General features: G+C 45.9%; 1 pseudogene; it reads left to right on the top strand.

Moving 5' to 3' along the window:
- Positions 1 to 4,701: 4,701 nt before the first annotated feature.
- On the top strand, positions 4,702 to 5,607 carry LOC119619789 (ribosomal protein uL30-like; annotated as a pseudogene).
- The last annotated feature ends 822 nt before the right edge of the window (positions 5,608 to 6,429 follow it).

The following is a 6,429-nucleotide window of genomic DNA, read 5'->3' as shown; positions in this document are numbered from 1 at the left end:
TGAAACCCTGTCTCTACTAAAAATACCAAAATTAGCCAGGCGTGGTGGCACATGCCTATAGTCCCAGCTACTTAGGAGGCTGAGGCAGGAGAATCGCTTGAACCCGGGAGGCAGAGGTTGCAATGAGCTGATATCGTGCCATTGCACTCCAGCCTGGGTGACAGAGCGAGACTCAGTCTAAAAAAAAACAGAGATGGGAGCCTCACTTTGTTGCCCAGGCTGATCTTGAACTCCAGGACTCAAGAGATCTTTCTGCCTCAGCCTTCCAAAGTGTTGAGATTATAGGCATGAGCCTCCATGCCTGGTCTCAAAAATATTTATTAATATTATTATTATTCAAAATTTCAAAGACAAAAAACCTGGCATTTAAAAAAACCAAGTAATTTTCCTAAAGGCACAAAATCAGCAATCCTGAAGATGAGATTCAGACTTGTATCATCCTACGTGCCAAATACCATGTAGGCCAGACACCAAAAAAGATTATTTGTTGTTTATCTGAAATTTGAATTGAACTAGGGTGTCCTGTATTTTTACTTTTTAAATCTGACAATTCTGTGTATGCCCAAGCATGGGTGGTGGATGGCCCCATCCCTTAGGAGTCTAACTCTTCCTTACACAAATTTTTAAACAAATGAAATTGCCAGGTGAGGTGGCTCATGCCTGTCATCCCAGCACTTTGGGAGGCTAAAGCAGGTGGATCACTTGAGGTCAGGAGTTCAAGACCAGCCTGGCCAACATGGTGAAACCCCATCTCTACTAAAAATACAAAAATTAGCTGGGCTGGTGGTGGGCACCTGTAATCCCAGCTACTTGGGAGGCTGAGGCACAAGAATCACTTGAACCTGGGAGGCAGAGGTTGCAGTCAGTGGTGATTGCACCATTGCCCTCTAGCCTGGGCAACAGAGTGAGACTCTGTCTCAAAAAAAAAAAAAAAAAAAAAAAAAAAAAACCAGGCCAGGCGCAGTGGCTCAAGCCTGTAATCCCAGCACTTTGGGAGGCCAAGATGGGCGGATCACGAGATCAGGAGATCGAGACTATCCTGGCTAACATAGTGAAACCCTGTCTCTACTAAAAAATACAAAAAAACTAGCCAGGCGAGGTGGTGGGTGCCTGTAGTCCCATCTACTCGGGAGGCTGAGGCAGGAGAATGGCATAAACCCGGGAGGCAGAGCTTGCAGTGAGCTGAGATCCGGCCACTGCACTCCAGCCTGGGCGACAGAGCAAGACTCTTTCTCAAAAAAAAAAAAAAAAAAAAAAAAAAAAAAAAATACATACAAAACAAAACAAAAACAAACAAACAAAAAACAAATGAAAATATCCACCTAACTTTTGGGTTCTTATTTAAATTTTAGATAAACAGCAAATAATCATTATAACACAGTAAACAGGCTGGGCACGGTGGCTCACGCCTGTAATCTCAGCATTTAGGGAGACTGAGGTGAGCAGATCACTTGAGGCCAGGAGTTCAAGACCAGCCTGGCCAACATGGTGAAACCCCATCTCTACTAAAAATACAAAAATTAGTCAGGCACAGTGGCTCATGCCTGTAATCCCAGCGACTTGGGAGACTGAGGCAGGATCATTGCTTGAACCTGGGAGATGGAGGATGCAGTGAGTGGGGATCACACCACTGCCCTATAGCCTGTGTGACAGAGAGAGACTCTGTCTCAAAACAAAAACAGAAGATAGTAAACATATTTTTCTTGACTTCTTCACATCTATTTTTCCAAACAGATTCTTGTTTATATGCAGATAACAAGGAGCTTGCTAAAATAGAAAAACACGGGTGAAGAAACCGAGAAACAATGCAGATGTCATAACTCATAGACCAAGACTTGGGATCAAAGCTCCTTTGAAGGGGTGGCCTGCCCCTCCACACCTGTGGGTGTTTCTCGTTAGGTGGAACAAGAGACTTGAGAAAAGAAATGAGACACAGAGACAAAGTATAGAGAAAGAAAAAGTGGGCCCAGGGGACCCGTGCTCAGCATACAGAGGACCCACGCCGGCACCCGTCTCTGAGTTCCCTTAGTATTTATTGATAATTATCTTTACCATCTTAAAGATAAGGGAGTGGCAGGACAATAGGATCATTGTAGGGAGGAAATCAGTAGTAAGACATATGAACAAAAACCTCTGTGACATGAATAAGTTTAAAGGAAAATGTTGTGCCTTGAGATGCATATGCAAACATCTCCATAAACCTTTTAGCAGCATTGTTTCAGCCTATCACATGGGGAGAAACCTTGGACAATACCTAGCTTTCCTAGGCAGAGGTCCCTGCGACCTTTGGGACCTTTGGCCGTGTACACGTCCCTGGGTAGTTGAAATTAAGAGAATGGTGATGACTTTTAACCAGCAAGCTGCCTTCAGGCACTTGTTTAACAAAGACACATCCTGCACAGCCCAAAATCCATTAAACCTTGAGTCACCGCAGCACATGTCTCTTGCAAGGACAAGGTTGGGGGTAGGGTCACAGATGAACAGCATCTCAAATACAGAACAAAATGGAGTCTCTTAGGTCTACTTCTTTCTATATAGACACAGTAACAGGCTGATCTCTCTTTCTTTTCCCCACATCCTTCAGACAACGAACATAAAACAGATAATGTAGATCATGAAATTAGAACAAATAAAAGAGCAAAGTAACGACTAAGAACAATGTTGCTGGTGATAACATGCTCAGATTTTCTGAGCCAGTTCTGAAGATCTTTCAGAAAATGTGGCTTTCAGGTTGGAACCTAAATAAATTACCCATGCAAATGTGGGGTGGGGCAAGGGTGTGGCTCCCAGAGTGGAGGGGTGTGGGTGTAGCGAAGTAGAAGAGGGCAGAGCTGCCCTTCCTTTTTTTTTTTTTCTTTTTTTTTTTGAGACTGAGTCTCACTCTGTCATTCAGGCTGGAGTGCAGTGGCATGATCTCAGCTCCGTGCAACCTCCACCTCCTGGGTTCAAGCCATTCTCTGCCTCAGCCTTCCGAGTAGCTGGGATTACAGGCGCCTGTCACCACGCCTGGCTAATTTTTTGTATTTTTAGTAGAGATGGGGTTTCACCATCTTGGCCAGGCTGGTCTTGAACCCCTGACCTCGTGATCCACCTGTCTTGGCTTCCCAAAGTGCTGGGATTACAGGTGTGAGCCACTGCGCCCGGCCTGCACCGCCCCTACCCGCAACTTTTTTTTTTTTCCCAGGACTAATTACATTATTATTGCGTATTTGGTAAACTCCAAATCTCTTCTTTAAGAGAAGTCAAATCTCAGAGTATAGAGCTTTTGCACAAATGTAAAGAGATTTTCTTTTTGTTTTAAATTTTTTCTTTTGAGACAGGGTCTTGCTCTGTTGCCCAGGCTGGAGTGCAGTGGTGCGATCTCAGCTCACTGCAACCTCCACCTCCTGGATTCAAGTGATTCTCCTGTCTCAGCCTCATGAGTAGCTGGAATTACAGAGGCACACCACTATGCCTGGCTAATTTTTGTATTTTTATTATAGTAGAGATGGGGTTTCACCATGCTGGCCAGGCTGGTTTTGAACTCCTGGCCTCATGTGATCTGCCTGCCTCCACTGCCCAAAGTGCTGGGATTACAGGCATGAGCCACCCTGCCTGGCCCTCTATATGGTTTACCTTTCCATTTTTTTTACATATTTTTATTTTTTGAGATGGAATTTTGCTCTTGTGGCCCAGGTTGGAGTGCAGTGGCATGATGTTAGCTCACTGCAACCTCCGCCTCTTGGGTTCAAGTGATTCTCTTGCCTCAGCCTCCTGAGTACCTGGGATTACAGGCACCTACCACCACACCCAGCTAATTTTTTGTATTTTTAGTAGAAATGGAGTTTCATCATGTTGGCCAGGCTGAACTCCAACTCCTGACCTTAGGTGATCCACCTGCCTCAGCCTCCCAAAGTGTAGGGATTACAGGTGTGAGGCACCGCGCGTGGCCTCTGGTTTACTTTTTTTTTTTTTTTTTTTGAGACGGAGTCTCGCTGTCACCCAGGCTGGAGTGCAGTGGCCGGATCTCGGCTCACTACAAGCTCCGCCTCCCGGGTTCATGCCATTTTCCTGCCTCAGCCTCCCGAGTAGCTGGGACTACAGGCCCCCACCACCACGCCCAGCTAATTTTTTGTATTTTTGGTAGAGACGGGCTTTCATCATGTTAGCCAGGATGGTCTCGATCTCCTGACCTCATGATCCACCCACCTCGGCCTCCCAAAGTGCTGGGATTATAGGCATGAGCCACCGCGCCCAGCCTGGTTTACTTTTAACATGAAGTTTTTAGTTCTCAAGGGCAAAGGATGGAAGAATACACAATTTTACCCCTTACTGTGTGATCCGCAACATGGATAACAAAGCAGGTTGAGTTTAAGTGGAAAGCAGAAGCATGCCTCTTTGGCCTGGCACAGTGGCTCATGCCTGTAATCCCAGCACTTTGGGAGGCCGAGGCAGGTGGATCACCTGAGGTCAGGAGTTAAAGGCCAACTTGGCCAACATGGTGAAATCCCATCTCTACTAAAAATATAAAAATTAGCCAGGCATGGTGGCACATGCCTGTAATCCCAGATACTCAGGAGACTGAGGCACAAAAGTCCCCTGAACCTGAGAAGCAGAGGTTGCAGTGAGATGAGATTGCACCACTGCACTCCAGCGTGGGCGACAGAGCGAGACTCCGTCTCAAAAAATAAATAAGAGGGTGGGGTTGCACATGACAGTAGCTGCACCACTAGAAAGATGGGGGAGCAAGAGCGAAGAAAAATCCCTTTGGTTCCAGAAAATCTGCTAAAAGAGAGGAAGGTCTATCAAGCCCTCAAAGCCACCCCGGCAAAGCAGGCACTTTTAGCAAAGCAGGAGCAGAGGAAAGGAAAAGGGCCAGGTTTAAGCGACTGGAATCATTCCCACATGATTCCTGGTGGCAGAAATGCGACAAGGTGCGTCTCAGACCACTAGAAGTGAAACCTCATGCCTTGGAATTGCCAGACAAACATTCCTGGGCCTTTGTTGTACACGTCGAAAGGATTGATGGCGTGAGTTTACTGGTGCAGAGAACCACCTCAAGACTTCGCCTAAAGAAAATTTTTAGTGGTGTCTTTGTAAAAGTCACCCCCCAGAACCTAAAAATGCTGCGTATAGTGGAACGTTATGTGACCTGGGGATTTCCAAATCTGAAGTCTGTCCGAGAATTCGTGTTGAAACGTGATCAAGCCAAGGTCAAGAATAAGACCATCCCTCTGACAGACAACGCAGTGATCGAGGAGAACCTGGGGAAGTTTGGTGTCATTTGCTTGGAAGACCTCATTCATGAAATTACCTTCCCAGGGAAGCATTTCCAGGAGATCTCATGGTTCTTGTGCCCTTTCCGCCTCTCAGTGGCCCGTCATGCTACAAAAAATAGAGTGGACTTCCTCAAGGAGATCGGCACACCTGGCTATCAGGGTGAACGTATCAATCAGCTCATCCACCAGCTGAACTAGACCCAGGTGTCAAACTGCGGTAAATTTTTATCAATGAAGTGGAAGCATGTGTTTTGTTGTTTGGGGAATTTTTATCAAGTATCTTCAGAGAAGATTATTTCCTGCTTTATCTTCAAAAACTGGAAAGGAAGGGTCAAAGAAAAGACAGTAGCTGGCTGGGCGTGATGGCTCATGCCTGTAATCCCAACACTTGGGGAGGCTGAGGCGGGCGGATCACCTGAGGTTGGGAGTTGAAGACCAGCCTGACCAACAGGGAGAAATGCCGTCTCTACTAAAAATACAAAAATTAGCCGGGCATGGTGGCGCGTGCCTGTTATCCCAGCTACTCGGGAGGCTGAGGCAGGAGAATTGCCAGGCGGAGGGTGCAGTGAGCCGAGATCACGCCATTACACTCCAGCCTGGGCAACAAGCGAAAGTCCATCTCAAAGAAAAGAAAAGGCAGTAGCTTACGTTTATGGCAAGCACCTCTCATCACAGTCCAGTTCCAAGGAAAAATTCCAGCGTTTTCTACATTGGGTGCTGCGTCGTCTGAAATCAGCACATTCCGTAGAGGAAGGGTCCTGCTTTGTTGCATCTATCCTGGGGTTTAATGTCGGTAAATGAGTCACTCTAGCATGTACACAAGGCTCCCTAAGACTCCTGCAGCAGCTGACCAAGCCCAAGGACATAACTGAATCTGGAAAGTCCTGGGCCTTGTTTTGAAAAAAACTTGAAATACACATAGGAAGAAAGCCATGAAAGTAAATGTTCACTTGTCTCTGCAAAATAAATAAATAAATAAATAAATAAATAATAAAAGTAAATAAATACTACTCCCCTATTCTTGAAACATTTCTTCTTTTTTTTCTTTTAAGAGATGGGGTTTTATGGTGTTGCCCAGTCAGGTCTTGAACTCTTGGGCTCAAACGATCCTCCTACCTCAGCTTCCCAAAGTGCCAGGATTCCAGGTGTGAGCTACCACACTCGGCCAAAG

The sequence above is a fragment of the Chlorocebus sabaeus genome, chromosome 25 (genome assembly GCF_047675955.1).
Source record: "Chlorocebus sabaeus isolate Y175 chromosome 25, mChlSab1.0.hap1, whole genome shotgun sequence".
In the NCBI taxonomy this organism is placed as follows: domain Eukaryota; kingdom Metazoa; phylum Chordata; class Mammalia; order Primates; family Cercopithecidae; genus Chlorocebus; species Chlorocebus sabaeus.
The sequence above is the reverse complement of the archived record's forward strand: the minus strand, read 5'-3'. Positions and strand labels throughout refer to the sequence as shown.